Genomic DNA, 22,190 nt, shown 5'->3' on the forward strand with positions numbered 1-22,190 from the left:
GGAGGAGCACTAGACTTCTCTAGGCCTATTGATAGTTCATGGGTTGAAAACATCAACTCTCACTGGAACACCAAGACTAGTAAGGAGAGGGAAAACCCACCCAGACCTACTGGACCAAGCCTGGAGATCCATCAGACGGGAGAAGAAAATGCTCACCCAACCCTGCTTTGAAGCTCCATGGGGCAACAACAGAGTAGTCCCTGGTTTTTATAAGCAACAGAAGGGGAAAGGAATGAGGTAACGGAATGGATTGTACCACTAAAGACTGTGTGGCCTTTAAGGTAAGATAGGTCCAGGACACTTATATACCAGCACTGTAAACTGAACCCAGAAACAAATTGGGAATCAATGTAATTGGTGCAGAATTGGAGCAGTACATTCTGACTGCCTTGCTCCTACCAGAATCCTTTCAGTCACATTTTGTAGCAATTGTGGTTTCCCAAACGTTAAAGGGAGCTCCATATAGAGAGAATTGTAACAGGGCAGTCTGAATATAGCAAATATTATGAATATAAACTGAGGTCAGATTCATCTCCTTTGGGAAAGACTATAGCTGGCAATCTGGTAAAAGGTGCCTCATGGTATGCCCCACGGAGGACCTTAAGGTCTGCAAATAATAACACCCTGAAGATTTCAGGCTCCAGGGAGATTAGACTGGCCTCAACCAAAGCCAGGGCCTTTTCGGCTGTGGCCCCGGCCTGGTGGAATGCTTTCTCACAAGAGACTAGGGATTTGTCAGCGTTCCACAGGGCCTGCAAGACAGAGGTGTTCCGCTAGGCCTTTGGTCGGGGTTCAGTCTGATTCTTTTCTTTCTGTACAAGAACAAGCACTAAAGAGGCCTCCTAGCCCGCTCACAGGTCCTTTATAAGACCAGTGTTAACAGTTGGTCCTGGAGAATATTAACCACTCTCAATTTTACCTGTGGACTGCCATTTCTCCAGATTTTAATTTGCTCTGAACTAATTTTAAGATGTATTTTAACTAATTGATTGCCTGTTTTTATGTTCTTATGTTCTTTGTATACTGCCTTAGTTTCATGATGTAAGCCACCCTGAGCCTGGCTCTGGCTGGGGAGGGCAGGGTACAAATAAAGAATGATTATGATTATGAGTATGATTATTATCAGCTAAGCACCCATGCCAGATCCAGGAGCACCCTAGAATTCTGCACTTGCTCCCTCAGGGAAGTGTTGTCCCACCTAAGGCATGATGTATGCCTCCACCCAGGCCAGCAAAGCTCCCAACACCCACCTAAAAATGTGAACTTGCATGCCATTTGTGTAGTTCTTAGTGACTTTTTAACATATTCCCTCTTACTCTTAAGAGAGTAAGCCTATTTGAATCCATCAGGAATGTCCTATATGTGCCTCATTAAAACATTCACATTTCTTTGATTAAGTTATCTGTGTAAGGAGTTTTATTAAGCTAGGTAAATATGTGTGAAGCCTGGGTTCAGCTAACAGACATCTTTTAAAGTAAATCAAATAAACTGATAGGGAAAGGTGACCTAGACTGGGAAGAAAGGTTTTGGCAGTAGGACTCAAGGTATTTTACTCATTAAACTCACGATCCATCACAAATATATTCAGATGGAAAAACATATTTTAAAACACTTTCTCATTTAGAATGAAAGTTTTACAAGAAAAACTAACAGCATATTCGCACATCAGCCATTGTGCAGATTACCTAACAGAACAGGCTTCTACGTAATTTCTTTAAAAACAGAAACAGGTCTAACATACCGGTATGCCCCAGCTCCAAATTAAGGGCATGTCTAAGCCACAGGGGATTTTAGGAAACCTTAAAATGGACTCCACTCTTGGCTAAACATGCTACATGCCACCCACGAGCTCATCTCTTCTGCTCCTCTCACCGCCATCACAAGAAGCAATGCTGGTCTCACCAAAGAAAAGCAAAAGACCTTCTCTTTCCAATCCCATCTGATCTGAATGAGAAAGGCCATGTTCTCATACAACAGTAACAACAACCTTGGCTTAGCAAACCATGCTGTGTAGGTGTACATAGCCTGGTCACTCCTCCATCATTTCTCCCTTAGTGTGAGTGGGTAAGCAAAGCATCTGGACCTAGGATCAAAGTCTGGTTCTCCCCAAGAAGCCTATAATATGCCTTTAAACATGGTTTGTTGGTGGCTTATAAATCATAGCTTGTTAGGGAGAAACAAACCATCATCCCAGGCTCAGATGTAATGCTAAGCTGTCTGCTTACTCACTCATGCAAATAGAGGAGCAAAATGGGAGCAATTGGGCTGTGACAAAGCATGATGGCTTATTAAGCCAAGGTGATTGACTGACTGTTATGTGTGAACAGGGCTATTGTCCTGATGATGATGCTTACACCACAGTCGCAAGAGCAGTTGTTTCATTCCACACCTCCGAATGGCCAACACTCCTGTCTGGTCTGGGGCTGTACTGCAGGGCTCACTGTGGGGAGTTTAGCATCCCAACTGAAGAAGAAGTGGATTACACAAAATGTTCTATCACAGACTTGCCACTCCAAAACAACAAATGCAAGTGGATTGACTGCCAAGACACACTCCATCCAGCCTGCCCAGCCATGTTTGACATTTTAAACTGCCTACTATGTGGCAGCTCATGAGTAATTCCTTTGCATGTGTATAACTGCAAATGAACACCAGGGAATGTCTGGGGGACATTCTAAGACAAGCAGGGACTGTTTTGCTCACACGGTTCCAGAAAGGAAGCAACATGGATCATGGTGGGAACAGAGCATAATAGCAGGAAATAGCATGCTTGTGTAAATATATGTATATAGATATAAACCAACAGTTTTGATACAGGTATTTCTGCCATTTCAAATATCCTGTACCTTAGAAAAGAAGGGCCACATTCACTGTTAACCCGATCAGGCAAACCATAGTGTGTTGCATCTCACAACCAAGACAAGAGGCTTAATACCATGACACGACTGCAGAAAGTTGGGAAAGAGGATCAACTTTGCAAAGCCCCATGTGTTTGGCATCCCAGTGCCAAACACTAACAATTTGCTTCCAGAGGAGTGGCTTTCATCTGTCCTTCATGCCTCATCACTGATGGAGAATCTCTCAACTAACACACGTCTGTGTACTCAGCCCTTCCCATTGGCAATATACAAAGCTGCCAGTCATATGAGGTGCCTGGATCATCAGGTGAGTTCACATCCCATCCTTGTACCGCCCATCAGGTTGTTGTAGGGAGCAGCCACTGAATGATGCTTTCACAGGCTACCAATGCAACATGGGAGCTAACCACAAGGAAGAAGGTTCACACAGGTGAACTGGGCTCAGTCGTTCCTATAATAATCCAGTAAAGTGGGCCACTATTATTCTCTCCAGATTGGCACTGGGAAACTGGTGCAGAGATGCTGCTTTGCTCAAGGTTACCTAGCAAATTTATAGCTGATCTGGGATTTGACGGAGGGGGGGGGGGCTAAGTGCTTGTGCTCTTAACTTCTATGTTGCCAGTAACTCTGTGAAATGGATCAAGGGGGGTGGGACCCTGGAAATATAGAATGGTTGATTGCTTTGTCAATATTTAAAGCCCCAGGTTTCAAACACAGTAAGTGAAAATGAAGATTGTGAGTTAAGAAATAAAATCGGCCCTGTCATCCTGCAGTCCCTGAGAGGGCATCACAGGGACCAAAGCATCATATCTCTCTCTCCACAGACAGAGAGAATGCCCCATTCTTGGATTCCCTTCCCCACTCCCAACAAAACTTTGCCTTGCCCTGCTGAAATTTGTAGGGCTGAAAAGGGTGTGTGCCAGAAGCGATTTGGGGAACTGCCAGGCATTGGTCAGGGGAAGGCATGGACCCAGTGCTCTTCCACTCTCTCAACATGCTAGGGGTATGCCAGCCCAGGAACTGGTATAGTTTATTTCCCTTCCAGTGGGAGGAAAATCAAATTTCAAAAGTAGAAATGAACAGTGGAATACCAGAGAGCTTTTCCACTTTCATTTCTGTCCAGCTGATGAAAGCCCAGTGGGGAATTGGATGCAGATGATCAACTGCTTTTCTGGTCCCTCCACACTACCCTACCTGAGGATTTTAGCCTAAGAGTCAGGCACTCTTTGAAAGAATTCAGGGCTCCTCCAGATGAACTATTCCAGGCATAGGCAAACTCGGCCCTCCAGATGTTTTGGGACTACAAATCCCATCATCCCTGACACTCATCCTGTTAGCTAGGGATGATGGGAATTGCAGTCCCAAAACATCTGGAGGGCCGGGTTTGCCCATGCCTGAACTATTCACTGAGCATTCATCCCGATTTGTTTGCACAAAGTTTACATAGGGCTTCACATTCACTCTTATTTTTTTGTAAGCAAGTTATACAACAGTGAGCATTCATCTTATCTTGCATTCATCCTGATTTGCTTGATAGGTATTTAGATTTCTTCCCAATACTGATTTGTTCATGCCACACTTTTCAATGCATCTGCCTGTCACTTTTCTAACTGTAAAAAGGGCATTTCATTTGAAAGTAGATTTGCTGTGCTAGAGCGGCAGATTATTTTAATCCACTTTTATTGAGCAAATCTATATTTCCTGCTATGCGCTCGAAACCCTCCCACAACATACTGACAGTTTGGCCCTTGTAGCCACTGAGTCGGGCTTTCCTATATTGCAATTGTGTGTTGGAAGAGCAAACTAAGCTATACAAAGTCAGTGTGATTTATGCTGGGGTAATTTACTCCTACTGGGGTAATTCACACCAGTGTAATTTACTCCTATTCCAGGAATGGGGTTCCTGTTGACTTGAGCCAACCCAAGCCTGGCAGAAGGGAAAGAAGCCTTTAAAGCAGTTTAGACTTTTGACAGTGTAACTCCACTAGGTTGAAGGTCGCATGGCTGAGCTGAATGGAGTTTGGAATCAGGGTCAGCCTCCCCAGTCCCAGCCCTGCCACACCACCGCAACATGCATTCTCCAAGACTTTCTCTGGCCTCGGCTCAGTCAAAGATCCACCTCTTCCAAACTCTGCTCATCCCAGTGGAAATTGGGTTTGGATTGCTCACTTAGCCTGTGTGTTTTATAGACAGTAATTACAATATCCTCTGTTGGCTTCATTTTTACTGTTCTCACCTCCTGTTCTTTCAGCTGATTCTATCAGTTGATTAAATCGACAGAAAATTAACCCAATTTGCTATAAAGGCACGCAGACTTTCCACATTTTGGGACATCAATAAATCTGAGCCTCCTTCCTCTTGCATTAATATACCGGTAAGTAATTGAAAATTCCCAACCAGACCCTGCTGAAACACCACTGGTTTCCTTATTCTGGTTTGGTATAAGCAATTTATAATGTATTGTTTTCTGAGATGTATTCACATCTTAAGCCACATGTCTTTCTTAACTCACATATTTCAAATGGAGATTTGCCAGAAGCCACACGACAGTCAAGGTAAACTACCTTCTGAATTTGCCCAGTCCACAAAATTAGGCGCTCTGTAGGTGAAGAGCTTCTCTTTACCTTTTTCACAAGTCACTATTCATGCTCACCTTGGGATGCAAACATCGTTCCATCTCGTACTATGTATTTAAAATCTGAGAAGTATCAGCATGACCTCTATTCTGTGTTCTTAAAAACGCTCTCATACGGAGACAGTGATCATTGCACAACTAAACAATCAGGAATAAGCTCAAGTTCCCAGAATACTCTCTCATTTGGAAGAGGCTGCCAATTCCAGAAATGAATCCAAAATATATTGCTCTCCATGCCTCTTCCAGATCAACTTTTGTAAGGGGTTACACCCTATCCTTACTTAGTGTCTGAGAATCACTGTTTACAACTTTGTCTCTTTAAACCTTGACCCTGGTCAACAGTGCCAGGAATTAAATCATGTCTTTGAAAAGGAATGAGATCCACAGATAGGGCATTCTGTCTTTTGGGAATCCCACAGAATGAGATGATTGCAAATTACAGTCCTGTTTTCCAACCTTTGGGAGATCTGGCACAGTTATAGTGGGCAGAGATATCTGTTTATAGGATAAACCTGAACTGTTAAATAAAATTAAATGGTAAATTCCCCAGTGCTGCTGGGCAGTGTCCCTACAGGCACAATGCGTGTTTATCAGTTTCCTACTGAGCTGAGTTTGACTTTCAAATTTCCTTTAACCCTATCATAGTAAACATACTGCAGAATTCTGGCAAACACTCCCCTTGGAAAAATAGATTTTGCTTGTTAAAATAAAATAAAATGGTGGCTATGTCCAGGACTGACTTTGTCTTGTTTTGGAAAGGCACAACACAACATTTCCCAATGAAACTTCAAAGCCTAAAATGCTATATTATTATAAACCAAAGAAACAAGCTTGTTTTTATAAAGGGTGGATTTTGATTACTTTTGATAAAATCTCTGGCTGCAGTTGTCAAACCTCAGATGAACTGGCTTCAGTGGTGTTACTCTAAAGTAAGTGCTTAGCCGCTGGTGCCAGGTTCAGAGCCCAGCCTGGATGGGGATAGGCTGGTGGCAAATTGTGCTAAAATTATGAAACTTTTGTTAACCCTGTCTCTGTGCTGTGTTCCCTGAATGATTTTTTCTTCTAACAGTAAATGTTTTCTATGGAGCAAGGGAGGAGGGCAAAGTGAGGCATGAGAGAGAGGGAGAGGAAGTAATTGGTTTTAGCAGAAAGGTAAAATATGGTTTAAATTCAAGAATTTTAAAGATTTGAGGACAAGATAAAATTAATGAAATTAACGCAAGAAAAAATGAAGTGGTTTGAGTAATAAGGTGAAATAAGAATTTGTATTAAGGGTAAGGCAAGAGGCTATGAATTTGCTGAATTAATTTTTAAATGGAATACAAAGAGGGAGGTGAGAGGAAGTCAGGAAAATAAGTAAAAGAATGCTGAGAATTTGAAAGGAGAGATTTTTATTTTTTTTACTTTTTTGCTTTTTGTGTGGATTTTTGTAATTTTCCTTTGTTTTTTGTTTTTTGATGTCTATTCTCTTTTGTTGTTTCTGTGGCCTTTGTTCTTGAGAAAACCTAATAAAATATTATTTTAAAAAAATGAGAGAGAGGGAGAGAGCGTGCCAGCTAACTGGTGAGGACAAGGGTTGACTTTCTGTGCAATAAGGAAAATGAACTTGGTTGGTTTACGGAAAGTAGAAGAGTTGAATGTTATTATGAAGCAATAATTTTACACAAGTTTTTGAAGGTGATAAATGGAGAAGTGGAATTTTTATCCTTTTCTTTTTTTCTTCTTCTCTATTTTCTTTTAATTTTTATGTTTAAAAATGCTTGATATTTGATGTTTATTTCTGTACACTGTTTTATCTATGTTCCTTCCAGCTTTAATAAAATCTCAAAAAGGAACCTGGGACATTCTACACACAAAGCCTGAATTTCAGACTGTACCAAGCTATTTTGCTACAAAGTAGCTTCACTGAAATTAATTAGTCCTGGTCATTCATTTTAATGATTCTGCTCTGAGCACAGCTAAATTAAATGCAACCCAGAGTTTTCCAGTGGTCCAGTGCTAGTAACTCTTCAGGCATTCGCCATTCTTTAATCAGATGTTTCCATTTCCCTTAATTACCAAAAGAAACTTTTCCCACCTGTCCCACCTGCCACTGTGCAAATACCTTAGATCCGCACTATGAAATATGATGGCACACAAACTATCTTGTTCACATCGCAACTCCACTCCCCATGGAATTCTCATTAGTGGAGAAGAGAGGAGGAGAATGCCATTAGTTTCTGCTCAAGGTCAGTCTTTGGGTTTTATGAATACATTATTCAGTCCCATCTTTGCATTTTCCCTCAGAAGTCCTACTATGTTCAACAGGGCCTACTCTCTTGTAGGTGCGCAGCTTTAAACTCCATGGATCTTATTATGAGAGAAACATGACTAGGCTCTTGGAAGGTGCATGTATTGTATACATCATGACCAGAGCCTGGAAAGTTCATTTTTAAAAGGAACAAGTTCTAGCTCAAGTTCAACACATCAAAAAAGGAATGAATTCCAGTTCATGCTGATCCCTTTACAAAATGATCTAGTTCAGTTCACAGTTCAAGTTAATCCATATTGTCCTTGGAGAAAAAAAAAAAAAATTCAGAATTCAGTGTTGAAGTATAAATTATACTTAAGAAGACTAAGAAAACATTGAAACACACACAGTGGAATGTGCATTGTCCCCCCCCCCCCAAAAAAAAAATTATGGACATTATTATTATTATTATTATTATTATTATTTATACTGCCCTTCATCCACAGTTCTCTGGGTGGTTCACAGCAGAAAAAACTTTACGCTAAAAGCTCCAAAGTGTCTAAAGAGTAAAACACACACACACATCATTCTCTTATAATAGGAGAATGAACTTGAAGGTGCAATAGAAATTATTCAAAGCTCTACTGGAAAACAAACTCAATTCACATTCAGTTCATCTCGCAGTTATGGGAACTACTCTCAGACCTAGTTCAGGTATTTTTGAACTAATTCAGTGAACTTTGTTAAACTGAACTAGTTCTTTCCAAGCACTGATTTTGACAGATAACAAATCTTCTGATTTGTAGGTGTGATAACATATGTATCAGCTATGGGTGACAGTCAATATTAGTCATATTCTGAAAAGATTGATTTGAATGGGTCTGTTCTGAATACAGCTAACACTGACTACCATCATGATTTTTTATTAAGCATTTCAGAATTGCAAAGTGGGGGGGGGGGTCAACCTTGAAGCAGAACTGAATGACATACACATTGCAAGAAAATTAGTATAAAAAGAGAGCCGTGCATTAGATCAGCCTTCCCCAAGCTGATAGCTAGGGCAGATGCGAGCAGCTGTGCAAAACATCTGGAGAGCACCAGCTGGGAGAAAGCCTGCATTAGACAATGGGCTGCGATATTGTGAAGAGCTCACATCCTTCCAGAATGTGGTACGAGGCCAAGGGGGAAGTTACGCGTCTTGATTTCTGTTGGCATGTGATACGAATGATCAATAAAGCAGTCGTTTTGTGCTGCGCTATAAAGTACATCTCCTTGCCGCACAGTGCTTCCATGAGAACGAGCCACCATGAAGCTTTATGCCATTGAGAAATAGTAATTCCATATTTTTCCAGGGCTTAGTGATCTCTAGCCTAGCTGCCAACAGGCAGTACGTGATCACATATAGTATAGTACAGTACAGTACGTTGTTTGCTAAACTGTTTTGGTACTTCAGCTGTCTCTTATTGAGAGAGAGAGAGAGAGAGAGAGAGAGAGAGAGAGAGAGAGAGACTGAGACTCCCATTGGGTCATGGGGGGCCTTAAGGAAGCGGAGCTAGATCATGCCCACTGTAGGAAGAGATGCTGCTGGCCGCTAACATTACTAGGTTCAGACCCTGGGAAGTCTGCAGCACCTTTTAGAGTCTCATAGAAGGAACAATTTCATCACCATTCATTGCTTCTCCCATCACAGAGCTAGGGTAAGGGTTGAAGCTGCACATGGTACATTTTCTTTTCTGCAAAACTCTTAAATATAGATCAGGTCTGTTAAGGTTCGGGAAGGCAACCCAATTAACTGTACAGTGGTACCTCAGGTTAAGTACTTATGGTAATTTGTTCTGGAGGTCCATTCTTAACCTGAAACTGTTCTTAACCTGAAGCACCACTTTAGTTAATGGAGCCTCCCGCTGCCGCAGCACTGCCGAAGCACGATTTCTGTTCTCATCCTGAAGCAAAGTTCTTAACCTGAGGTACTATTTATGGGTTAGCGGAGTCTGTAACCTGAAGCGTATGTAACCTGAAGCGTATGTAACCCGAGGTACCACTGTACTGTCTTCCAGCTAGCAGTTTGCTAAAGACGTGGTTAAGGGCTCTGAGTGACTAGTTTTCATAGAATCATTGAGTTGGCGGAGACTACAAGGGTCATTTAGTCCAGCCCCCTGCAATTCAGGAATCTTTCTCCCAACATAGGACTCAAACCCACAACCCTGAAATTAAGAGTCTCATGCTCTACCAACTGAGCTGTTCAGCACATACAACAATATTGCCTGCCACCCAACATATGCTTACCTACTTACAGTAGAGATAATTTCCATTTCATTCAAGGGGATTTACTTCTAGAGTAAAGCATCTGTAAAGTGAGATGAGCGCCGCAACCCCAGAGTCGTCTGCGACTGGACTTAACTGTCAGGGGTCCTTTACCTTTACCTTTTTAGATACATATGCATAGGATTGGACTGCAAGATTACATATGGATTAGAGCTTTCCAAGACAAAGGGAGCAATAATGTAGAGGTATCGTTGCTGCGGTGTGTACATGTTCCCTTTTCTCTTTCTGTCTTTTCTTTTTCTGACGCCCACAATGGTTTCTGTGATCATGCAGGTTTTCCAGAATATACGATTTAAAACGAGAACTTTGAACAAAAGGAATCACCAGAACCACAGCAATCGATGTGTGAGTGTTTTGGTTTGACTGTTCCTGTTGCCACCCTTATGCTCAGAGCAAGTTGTGGAAAACAGTTGGGTGTGTTTATTAAAGTTTTAAACACTAATGAAAACTAGTTAAAGATTTCCCTAAGAGAAAGGCAAAGCACATGGAACTTTTTAGTTTATATTTAAAAAAAAAAATTATGCACAGTGCGGAGAAAGTGGATAGATAGAAGCTTTTCTCAATAATACTAAAGCTGAGGGAGACACAGTGAAATAAAATGTAATGAATAAAGGGCAAAGTGAGATTATTGCAGAATATGCATTACCATTCGGAACCACTAGTTATCACATTTGGACACATTAAAATTCTGGTCTTACTAGAGGAGAGAGAAATGTTGCCACTTTACCTGTTGCTTTTATGGCAATTAGTTGTAATGGTGGGTCAGTATCAATATTTAGGGAATATTTAGAGTATGGGAAGTGGTCCAAATGACAAAATTGACAAATGTCGTTTGGGCAAGGGAAAAAAGACAACTTAATACCTGCTTTATTTTAAAATAGCATCTCTTCTTTATGTACTAAGCAGCAAAACACAAGATAATGTTGAATCCTATACCTTTTGGGAAACTTTGTAATAATATCCAGTAAAGATATGAATTAACACCTTCCAGTTTAAAATTAAAATAAAAGACAGAAAACAGAAAGTACTTCATACTGTTCCCGGCAACAGGATGCAGAAGTAGCTAGTAGCATAGATGGCTTTGAAAGAGAATTAGGCAAATAGATAGGCTGATGACAGGTCTATCGATGGTGATTAGGCGTAATAGCTAAATGAAACCTCCATATTAATAAGCAATATACCTCCAAATACCAGTTCCAGTGGGGCATCAGGCATATGGCTTTCAGTAGTGAGGGCTTGTGGAGGTACTTGGTTTGTCACTCTGCAAGAGAGAGCTCTTTGGTCTGGTCCAGAAGGGCTCTTAGGTTCTTAGAGGCATATCCTCGAGTGCACACACACACACACAGGTTCTCTATCTCCCTCTCTCTTTCACTCACCACTCCCTGCCCCACACCACCAAGGCTACCCCTATCAGCCAGTGTTAGAAATTCCCCAGGTACCAGACGCGTTTTGCAACTGGTGTGGGTCCAGTTGTGACCATGTAGAGATCTCTGGCTGGGACTGGCATCTCCATCTGGCTGCTTTCTTAGGTAGGCAAGTAGAAGAACTTATTTATTGCATTTATATCTGAACTTTTTCTCCAATGAGTACATGGTTACCTCCTCCCCCCCCCCAGGTTAATCCCCACGACAACGACTGAGTGGGGATTTGAACCCTGATCTCCCAGGTCCTAGTCTGACATGCTAACCACTACACTACATTGGCTTCCTAGAGTACTTCTGCTATGGAGCAGCTATGTAAATGAAGTACTGTAGGTAAATAAATATTGGGAAAGCAAAATGTCACTTAGAGAAGGATCTGAAATATTTTCCTTGAAGCTTGAATTTCTTTTATTCTGGATTGTTTTATTTGATGTTTTAATGTGTGGTAAACCGCTTTGAGATTTTTTATTTAAAATATATAGTAGCTGGTCATTGACCGTAATAAATTATGATGATGATAGTATAAAAATGAAATGAATAATAATAATAAATCTCACAACTAAAAAAAAAAGGCACCCAGACATCCCATTGCGGTGACTGTAACCTAGATTTAAGGTACCATTGGCAGTTAGCTTATATACCCGAGTTTCAAACAGCAATGGATTTTTTTCCAGAATGAGACAGAGGTCCCTCCTATTCTGATTTCACAAAAGGGAAACTGAGGCCGAGAGTAATTTGTGTAAGGTCACAACCGCTGAGCCCATGGCCATGCTGGGATGAGAGATCTGCTCTCCCAGTTCCAGGCTTAACCCCGCTATCCGACGGGTTATGGATCAGCAGATTCCAGCGACTGCCGTTGCTAATGTAAACACCGGCGGCTCCCAACTCCAGTTTGGGAGTCTGTGTTGATGCAAATGGCCGTCAAAGTGCATGGCAGCATCCCGAATGATTGAACTCCCCAGAAGAAGGCAGACAGATTCACAGGATTTGTCTTGAGTTTCCTGCAGATCTGCTAACCAAAGCAAAGAGGAGTCACTGAGAATCTCCCTAGAGTGTCTAAGTATTTTTATTGCTGCTGTGTGTTTTTTTCGTAAGCCACAAGACAGGAGAGGGGGGAAACCAGGGGCTCGTTCTCCCGGAGAAGCCTCACATCTTCAGCTGCTGTCAACCACTATTCATCAGATGCGCAGCTGACATTCCCAGGATATTGTTCTCTGCAGCCTTCTCCGTTTGATACATTTTTGGAGGGGGGCGGGGAGATGAACTAGACAGCACACATCTGTCCTATCACAACTCCAGAATGACAAAAGCCCACAATAAAAGAATGAAACATGTGGCAGAACCGCATAGCACACAACACCTGGCTCACTCATGGCTTGGCTTGCTCCCTGCTCAAATGTGCAATGACATGAGACGCACCATTTGAGGACGGCAGCACATGTCTGCGATTGGTGTCTGATGGACTGTGTCAAGTGCTGGCCGCTTCTCTGCCTGTTCACTCATTCAGTGCCATTTCCCAGTGGCACTGCTTGCCACACATTGGGGAAAGGAGACTATCAAATGATGCATGGCCTGGGGGGAACTGGAGAGACACAAAAGCTCTTCTCCCTCTGCCGTCACACTACAACTTGTGGACCTCCAAGGAACGTTGGAAGTTTCGGAGAAGATGGAAGAAGGTGCTTCCATATCTATGGAACTCACTTCTGCAGGAGGCAAGTGATTGCCAACAACTTGGACGGTGTGAAAAGTCAATGAGACAATTCATGGAGAATAAGGCTGGAGGCAATTCAGTTGGAGGCAGTGATTTTTTCTGAATATCTGTTGCTAAAAACGGCAGTAGGGGGAAATGCTCTTGGGCTCAGCCTTCCCGGAGCTTGCAGGTTTCCCACAAGCATCTTACAGGCCATTGTGGGAACATTAGGATGCTGGACTAATGGGCTTATTGGCCTGATCCTGCAGGCTTTTCTTGCATTCTTAGATGAAACAGCTAGACAGATAACCCAGCCCAGCAACAAGCAAGCATTGGCAGCTTCAGTTCAGGAGGAGAAAAGCAAGGGGGTGGCCTGGACCCCAGCACCCACCACCTGACGTGATCACTTCCCTTTGCCTAATGGTAGGGCCAGCTCTGAATTGACTCAGACATGTTTTTTTTTTGGGGGGGGCATTCTGTACCCACTGGGAAAAGAGGAGTGATGGATTTGACAAGGAGGGACTATAGAGGGAAGAAGGACTGATTTGTGTAGACTTTGTGTCACACATGGTGTTTCTCTACATGATGTTGCTCCTAATCTTCACTGTGTAGATATGTGGAAATTAAGGTCAGACATCAGTTTACAATAATATGATAACTGGGCTTTCTTTGTAAGTCATACTTCCCCTGCCATAGTGACTAATTTAGTGTTAATGTGTGGTATAAGAAGGCTGCAGGTAAATAAATTGCAATTTACACACACACCCTTTTTTTTAGTGCGGTGCATTTGTAAAAACCAGTTAAGTGCCATGCAGATTATTAATAGATAATTATCCTATCTCAGCAGCTAAAACCAAATCCACCTTTTCCAAGCAGAGTCAAAGCTTTTCTCATCGCTTCTGCATGCTTACAGAATGGCTGAGGTTGCTCTTCTGAACCCATTCATTCCAGATTTGTAGGGAACCTGACACAGGAACAGGGATCATGCAACATTTTATTATCTTATTTCACACTATTCAACTATGTGACCTAAACAAATTTGTTCATCAGATTCCATAACCCTAAGTAACATTTTCCAACTTTGACAGTGTCTCCTCCCCTGCAGCAATAGACTAAGAGTCTTGTGGCACCTTAAAAACTAGCATATTTATTATGGCATAAAATAAGTTTATGCTGTAATAAACATAGGAAGCTGCCTTACACAGAGTCAGACCATTTGTCCATCTGGTTCAATGTTGTCTTCTCTGACCGGCAGCAGCTCTCTAGGGTTTCAGACATGAGCCTTTCACATGATTATGAGCACAGAATGTAATGTCAGAAATGTATTGGTTTCATTTGTTTAAAATTGGTGACAAGCTCTGGCATCTAATTGATATTGCCACTCTCTGAGCCAGGTGTGACTTCTTGTTCTATCAAGACACCATTAAGTTCCATTAAATTCTTTGTCCCCAGTTTGTCCCATTGATTTCAGCAGGCATTGGATGTAACTACCTTTATCTGGATTGGGGCCGATTGCTTGTAAACAAATTTATTGTCCATTGAAATCATTAACATTTTATTCCAACTATCTGGGTCTATGATCAGGGTTGGCATGTTACATGCCATAATCACTTACTTATTCACAGTAATTCTCACTGAATCTAAGAGGGCAACACCAAGTGTATATGTGCAGGATTGCAACCTCACAGGGAAGTACTTCTCGTGCATGAGCATCCTTAGGATCAAAAGCATTTAATGTTTCGAGTGCACAAGCTATAACCGGTCTTGGGATAGGTCTGGACATTTTCTGATCAATTTTCAACGAGGTGTGATGATCTTTTTATTCTGCCTTCAGCTTTGTAATGAATGGCAAAAGACAGACAAATATATACACAGACGTTAAAAGAAAATAAGCCTTGCTCGATTTTTCAGTCCGCATACCAGAACAATGATTTAGGCAATATTTATTTCCTAACCTTATTCTACAGTAAAGAAAATTAATCCAGCAAGGCAGCACAGTGCCTGCATTGTATTTGTGTTGGTGGGAAGTCAAGAACCTGAACTGATGTTAGATTTCATAGTGAATTAGCATGCAGTAGCACTGATGTGGCCTGATATGCTAAGTGCTAATTAAGGCACAGCAAGTGGATCTTGCACCTGTTGCTATTTTATTCAGAAGGCATTGTTTGGATTCCTGCAGATTTACATCAAAAACCATTTTCTATAGTGATTGAGGCTGGCTGGGACTCAGGTTCACCTTACAGCATTCAAGAGGCTTTTAAAGTGAGTGCTTTTCAACGCTGCACTCCTTTCGCCCCTCTTTAAGAACTTTGCCCTCTCGAAAATAAAGAAAAGTCTAGCCTGTTATAAGCTATTAATTTTGTCCTCGAAAATCCCCCAAAGAAAGTTATATAACCACTTGCACAACCCTTCACTAAAAATAAAAGCGCCTCTGCAATTTTGAAAAGATAGGCGGCACCAAGGTTTATTAAAGTATTACACGAATGCAAAAAAATTCTTGATTCAGTTTTTAAAGTGGGAGGGGGGAACCTGGGATAGAGACTTCTATTATGGTGATGCATCTCTTCAAAATATCTAAAATTATACTGTATATATTCAAAGTACATGGTTAAAAATGGTGCCATGTGCACTTGGAGCTATTTTAGGGTGAGGTTCTATAATCAACTCAAAGTACAGAAGGATGCAAAGCGCAGCCAGACCTTCATCCAGCCACTTCTATTTCACTACCACCCTGGTGCTGCCTTCACCCCCGCCCAGGAGTCAAATCCACCACGGGAATTTGCTTTTCTCCGGCAGGGAAAGAAGCGCCCTACACATTCCTCAAGACAAACTCCAGGTGTAAAACCGTGGTCCCTTAGAGCTACAGGACTCGGCACGAACTAGGCTGCTGAGAGCAGGAGGACCCATGAAAACTGACTTGGGTTTTCCTCTAAAACCAGGATGCTGGGAGACTGGATCTTCCCAAAAACTGAGGTTCACATCGTAGGTGATGCCTTAAAAGAGGGGTGCTGCATTTTCAGAATACATTTTATCACAAAAAAGGAGGATTGGTTCCATGTGCAGATCGCCCACCCAGGTAAAAAATAGCCGCAGAGGAATTTCCCCATTAAAAAAAAGAGAAGTGGTTAAAATAATTCCAAAGGTTAAAATAATAAATCCACATTCACATTCTTACATATAACCTCGATTATCCAAGGCACCCTACGCCCTGTTTCAATGCATCTGAAGGTAGTGGCCAAAATACAGGCACATTCATGCACAAGTCAATAAATATGAATGCAAATGAGCCCCAGCTAGAATGGAGTACCTGTCTTTTGCTAGAACAGCTTTCGCCTGCTCTCTCTGTCCCGGGTTTTAGAGGTATATATTCCAGGGCAGTGGCTTTAGCAAGTGGGCTCTGCCAAGGTCGCTGCTCCGATGCCCATAGGGAAGTCTGCTGCGGGAGAGCTTCGCGCGCTTCGCCTCGCCAGGAGCTGGAGCTGCCTTGCCTGGAGAGACCCACTGGAGGAGAGAGGCTTTGCACTGACTCCTCTCAGTCACCGCATGGGGATATTATCAAAGTCTAAGCTTGCTATTGGCTCCGATCACCAAACAAATCACACTCGCCTCCCGCTTCAAACCGCTCCCCCCACCCCCTGCCGCCGCCGCCGCTGCCTTAGACTCAAGGCTCTCTCCCTCCCTCCCCGGGTGTTTCAAACGCAGCAGCCGGGGGGGGGGGGCAGGAGCTTTTTTTCGCGCATTTGCAACCTTGCGTGCAGCAGGTCCAAGATGAACGTTCACAAACGGGCTTTCTAAACTCCGGTGCAAACCCTTGGGCAAGGGGGTGGTTTCAAAGAATCGCTTAATCGCTTTCCTTCGAAGGAAGGGGAGGGGTAGGGAGAAGTTAGATTTCCCCAACTGGTCTGCGGGATTCAGGAGAGGAAGACAAGGACACTTGAAGGCTCCAAAGTGGTAGCTACACAAAAGAATCGGGATATTTAATGTCGAAAACTAGAAACGGAATTTGCAGGGCATCTTCTTCATGAGCCTAATTTGTGCAGTTGGCCTTATTTCAGCCCAACTGGGGCCATGGGCGTATTATTTATCAAGTAAGTAAGTATATACACTTACTTATAAAAAAAAATACTTAAACAACTGACCAATCGAGTCACGGATAGCTTGGTTCTCCCCCCCCCCCAAAGTCCTGCCCCCACAACATAAATGCTGGCTACACCCATGACTGGGTCAGAATGTGATGTCTTGTTCTTTGAGTGGCCTCCACACCCTCTCCCAGGTTCAGGCCCCAGCATCTCCCAGCTGGGAGAGACCTGGCCTGCAATCCTGGGGATGGACCAAGAGTCTGGACTTTGGATAAGTCTTTTCCATCCCCCAACCCAACGGAGCAGTCCACTAAGCACCTTTGAGTCTCAGCGGGCTGTACCCCACCCAAAGATTTTGTGTGTTTCTTCAAGCCTACTGATACCTCCTGTGTGTGTGTGGTGCTGTTTTGGCTGTATAAGGATACCCACTCCTGAACACTGGAAATAAAAAGAATCAAACAATTTTGTATCCACAAGATACAGTGGAACCTGGGGTTATGTACCGTCCTCCTTATGAACGCTTCGGGTCACAAGCTTCGCTAACCCAGAAGCAAATGCTCCTGGTTGCGAACTTTGCCCTGGGGTGCGAGTGGAAGTCGTGTGCTGGCAGCACGGCGGCAGCAGGAGGCCCCATTAGCGAATGCACACCTCAGGTTAAGAACGGTTTTGGGTTAAGAACAGACCTCTGGAACGAATTGAGTTTATAACCGGAGGTACCACTGTACACCCTGAAAGAATAAGGCTAGTCTACTCTGAAGGGTCCAAGGAAGGCCATGTGGCATAGAAAGTTGTCCTTCAAAAGAGGGAAATAACGCAGGGTTGTGGGGAGCTGAAGAACAACGGCCAGCATCTGCCTCCTAAGGTAGTTGACTCCGTTTGCCTAATGGTAGGGCCATCCCTGCATCTCACTCATATTTCAGTGAAGTAGGTCTTCCTACTTGAATAAATATTCCTCAGCCACAGAGTTGCCTTGCCACCAAGTTTCCTTGAATGAGCTTCTAAGAAAAATGTGAAGGTTTCCACTCGGCAAAACATTGGAGGCATTTCAAGGGAAGTAATACAGTAAAAGTGGATAACCACAGAGCGACCAACACAAGTAGGATTGAAGGGTCAGATGGATTGATTGATACTCTTAATCTTGGGGTCATGGTTTTAAGCCCCACGTTGGGCGAAAAATTCCTGCATTGCAGGGGGTTGGAATAGATGACTCTTGCAGTCCCATTCCAACTCTACAATTCTATGACATCCTGCCTTTCATCCAGTGGAAGCTCCAGGAGGGTTATTCAGATGTTCTCTGAATGCAAATCCCAAATGCTTGTGGGGGAAGCAGGACCATAGCTACTGGTTGGACCCATTCACACACACACCCCCACATAGGGAAGTCCACCTCCTGCCACATTCAGCATGCAGCATTATTGAGAATGTGTCTTATGCACTTGGCAGCTTTTCCTTATAATTGGGAGGGCTGGTTGTCTTAGGATCCTGATGGTGAGGAAGGGCTCTCTCTGTGTGTACATCTGCACATGCACGGGGCCCTTTCTCATTAATAGTGTCTGCATGGCTGTCTGTGGAGGGTTAGCAGAGCAGAGCACAGATCCCCTGCTCTCTCAGTGAGCATGTGAGGGCTTTAAAAAATCTGAACAGCCCTCGAGTTATCAGTGAGATGGGCTTTGTGTGCTCAGATCCACTCAATCCCTGTATCTGAGTGTTGAAAGGTGGCATGATAGAGACATTGTTAATCATTGTGTGCACAGACATCTCTGGAAAACAGGGTTCCTAGTTTTATGCTGCCCTCATTTAAAAAATGAGCAAAATCTGTTTTTCCAGAGACAATAGTGGGGGAAGAAACGAGTGTGGTTACACTGTGGAAAATGTGATGATTGTCACATACCTCCTTCAAGTCTCTTAAAAACCATCATTGGTTTCCGACCGAGGATAATAATAATTTAATACCGTAATAATTATTTATTATTTATACCCTGCCCATCTGGCTGGGTTTCCCCAGCCATTCTGGGCAGCTCCCAACAGAATATTAGAAACACGCTGAAACATCAAACATTAAAAACTTATCATAGCTAAACAGGGCTACCTTCAGATGTCTTCTAAAAGTCAGGTGGTTGTTTATTTCCTTCACATCTGATGGGAGGATGTTCCACAGGGGGGGTGCCACTACCAAGAAGGCCCTCTGCTTTTCCTATATACACAAGAGCATGAAACATGGGAGAAGAATTGGTGGGAGGTTTTTTTATATTAAAAGGAAAGCTGACTCAGTCTAGTATTTCACTCTTGGATTAAGCAGTCTAAGCACTCAGTCTGTAACCATGTAAAACTGAAACGCTTTGGATTACAATTATTTGACTACTTTTGAAGTATGCTAGCTAGAATAATTCCATCGTATGCAACTTGATTTATTCCCCATTCGACTCAGTACATAACACCATCCCTGCCTCCTCCTCACACGGTGGTGACTGATCTACAGTCAATGGCTTCCTCATTCTGCCTGGCTTCCTTTTTCTCCCCCACCTTTGCTTTGCTTTCCCTGCCTGTCCATTTTAATAGCTTTCAAAATGTCTGTTTAATTTATGTCTGCTTTACTGCCTATTTAATCTTTTCCTTTATAATTATAATGACCTTCCACAGGTTATTGTAATCCTATTAGGAACATGGGTATTTTAAAGTCACTTGACTTTGCAAATAATTTTATTTGCTCCATCTGGCTTATTTGGGGGGCAGAGTGGAGAACCGGGCTTAGGGAGTTTTCCTCCTTCTTAGTAAATAAGGTATTCATGGTTAATCTTTCATTTGGACTCATTATGAAGATGTTGAATGAGGTTTCTGAGGGTGCAAAACAATGAGGTAAAAGGGTGAAAAATACTGATATTATATATTATTAGAAGTAATAATATATGAAGCAATTCAGTCTAACCTGATGTGCCAAACATTTACTTTCAATGGCTGGATGTTTTGATGTTTGCTGTTAAGCAGCCACAGAGAGGGACCCTCTTGATCAGATCACTGGTGTTTATGTTCATGTGCTATTTTGCCAATCTAAAATAGGCCTATACAGTGGTACCTCGGGTTAAGAACTTAATTCATTCTGGAGGTCTGTTCTTAACCTGAAACTGTTCTTAACCTGAGGTACCACTTTAGCTAATGGGGCCTCCCGCTGCCATCGCCACACAATTTCTGTTCTCATCCTGAAGCAAAGTTCTTAACCCGAGGTACTATTTCTGGGTTAGCGGAGTCTGTAACCTGAAGCGTATGTAACCTGAGGTACCACTGTATGTGTGTGGATGAGCTAGGACAGACTAATACGATCAACTACTATACTTCAAAGTCACCTTTGTCTCTATCCTTGAAAGGGAAGATGTGCTTTGCTGGGATATTCTGTTCTTTCTGTTTTGTGATTGCTTCCCACCACGTGTTTTAAGCACGTCCAATATGTGTGCGACTGCACATGTGTGTATTGTGCTGAACCTGGAACTGACCCAGAAATGTCACAAAAAGCATCACAAAAAGGGGCAGGGTGGAACTGGGTGCAGGCTTTTTCAGTGGTGTTTCAAATATATGGGACTTCATTTAACCACAAGGTGCCTTGAAACATAACCCCCGGGTAAATTGGGAGTTGTCTGTAGTTCAGTCATTGTTTGTACAGTAAGTCTGTAACTTATTCACTTATTCACATTTAACTTGTGCACATTCAGCTTTATGTATGAATGTGCGGGGGGGGGGGAGAAAGAAGGAAGGAAGGAAGGAAGGAAGGAAGGAAGGAAGGAAGGAAGGAAGGAAAGAAAGAAAGAAAGAGGGCAGGGTTCCGGGAAAAATGACTTTGGCAATCCCACCTGCCACTGAGCCCAATTTATGTTGACTATATGCGGTTTGGATTTTAGGCTCAAACCCACAGGTAAGTTGCAAAAGGCAAAAAGGAGTGGGGAAAGGATTCAAAGTAGAAAACACAAAGGCAGGTGACTAGTGATTGATTTTGTTTTGTTGAAATCCAAACAGGACTGGAGAAAATGGGGAAAGTGCCTCCTTTGATAAGCCTTGCATAATTTTTGATGAATTAAGAATATATAGTAATTGCAGGGTTCTTGTGGTCTTATATCCTGCGCTTAGGAAGGTGCATTCATTTGAAAGCTGCTGCAATACATCTACCTGCGATAACTGGCAGCATTTCTGACCGGCGCGAATGCCAATCATCCTGTATGATCAAAATGGTCAAGGGGATGGAGTAACCCCCTCTTTGGGGAAAGGTTACACCTTTGGGGGCTTCTTAGTTCAGCGAAAAGGTGAGTAGCATGATAGAAATGTGTAAAATAGAGGAAAGTTTCTCCCTCATAGCTCTAGCACTTGGGAACAGCTAGTTAATCTGAATGTTGGAAGATTCAGGGCAGACAAAAGAAACTTTATCACACTAATCCAGAACGCGGCAGCTAGACTGGTGACTGGGAGCAGCCGCCAAGACGATATAACACCGGTCTTGAAAGACCTACACTGGCTCCCAGTACGTTTCCGAGCACAATTCAAAGTGTTGGTGCTGACCTTTAAAGCCCTAAACGGCCTCGGCCCAGTATACCTGAAGGAGCGTCTCCACCCCCATTGTTCTACCCGGACACTGAGGTCCAGCACCGAGGGCCTTCTGGCGGTTCCCTCACTGCAAGAAGCCAAGTTACAGGGAACCAGGCAGAGGGCCTTCTCGGTAGTGGCACCTGCCCTGTGGAACACCCTCCCACCAGATGTCAAAGAGAAAAACAACTACCAAACTTTTAGAAGACATCTGAAGGCAGCCCTGTTTAAGGAAGCTTTTTAATGTTTAATAGGTTATTGTATTTTAGTGTTCTGTTGGAAGCCGCCCAGAGTGGCTGGGGAAACCCAGCCAGATGGGCAGGGTAGAAATAAATTATTATTATTATTATTATTATTATTATTATTATTATTATTATTATTATTTT

At 42.8% G+C, this 22,190-nt stretch overlaps 1 protein-coding gene across 1 annotated transcript in view; it reads right to left on the reverse strand.

Moving 5' to 3' along the window:
• Positions 1–16,794, reverse strand: part of GREM2 (gremlin 2, DAN family BMP antagonist) — a 34,635-nt gene extending 17,841 nt beyond the window's left edge. The window contains exon 1 of the mRNA XM_083732845.1: positions 16,467–16,794. The gene's annotated coding sequence lies outside the window, so the exon portion shown is untranslated. The remainder of the gene's footprint in view (positions 1–16,466) is intronic.
• Between the last annotated feature and the right edge of the window lie 5,396 nt (positions 16,795–22,190).

Source organism: Podarcis gaigeae (assembly GCF_964106915.1).
Source record: "Podarcis gaigeae genome assembly, chromosome: 3".
Classification (NCBI taxonomy): domain Eukaryota; kingdom Metazoa; phylum Chordata; class Lepidosauria; order Squamata; family Lacertidae; genus Podarcis; species Podarcis gaigeae.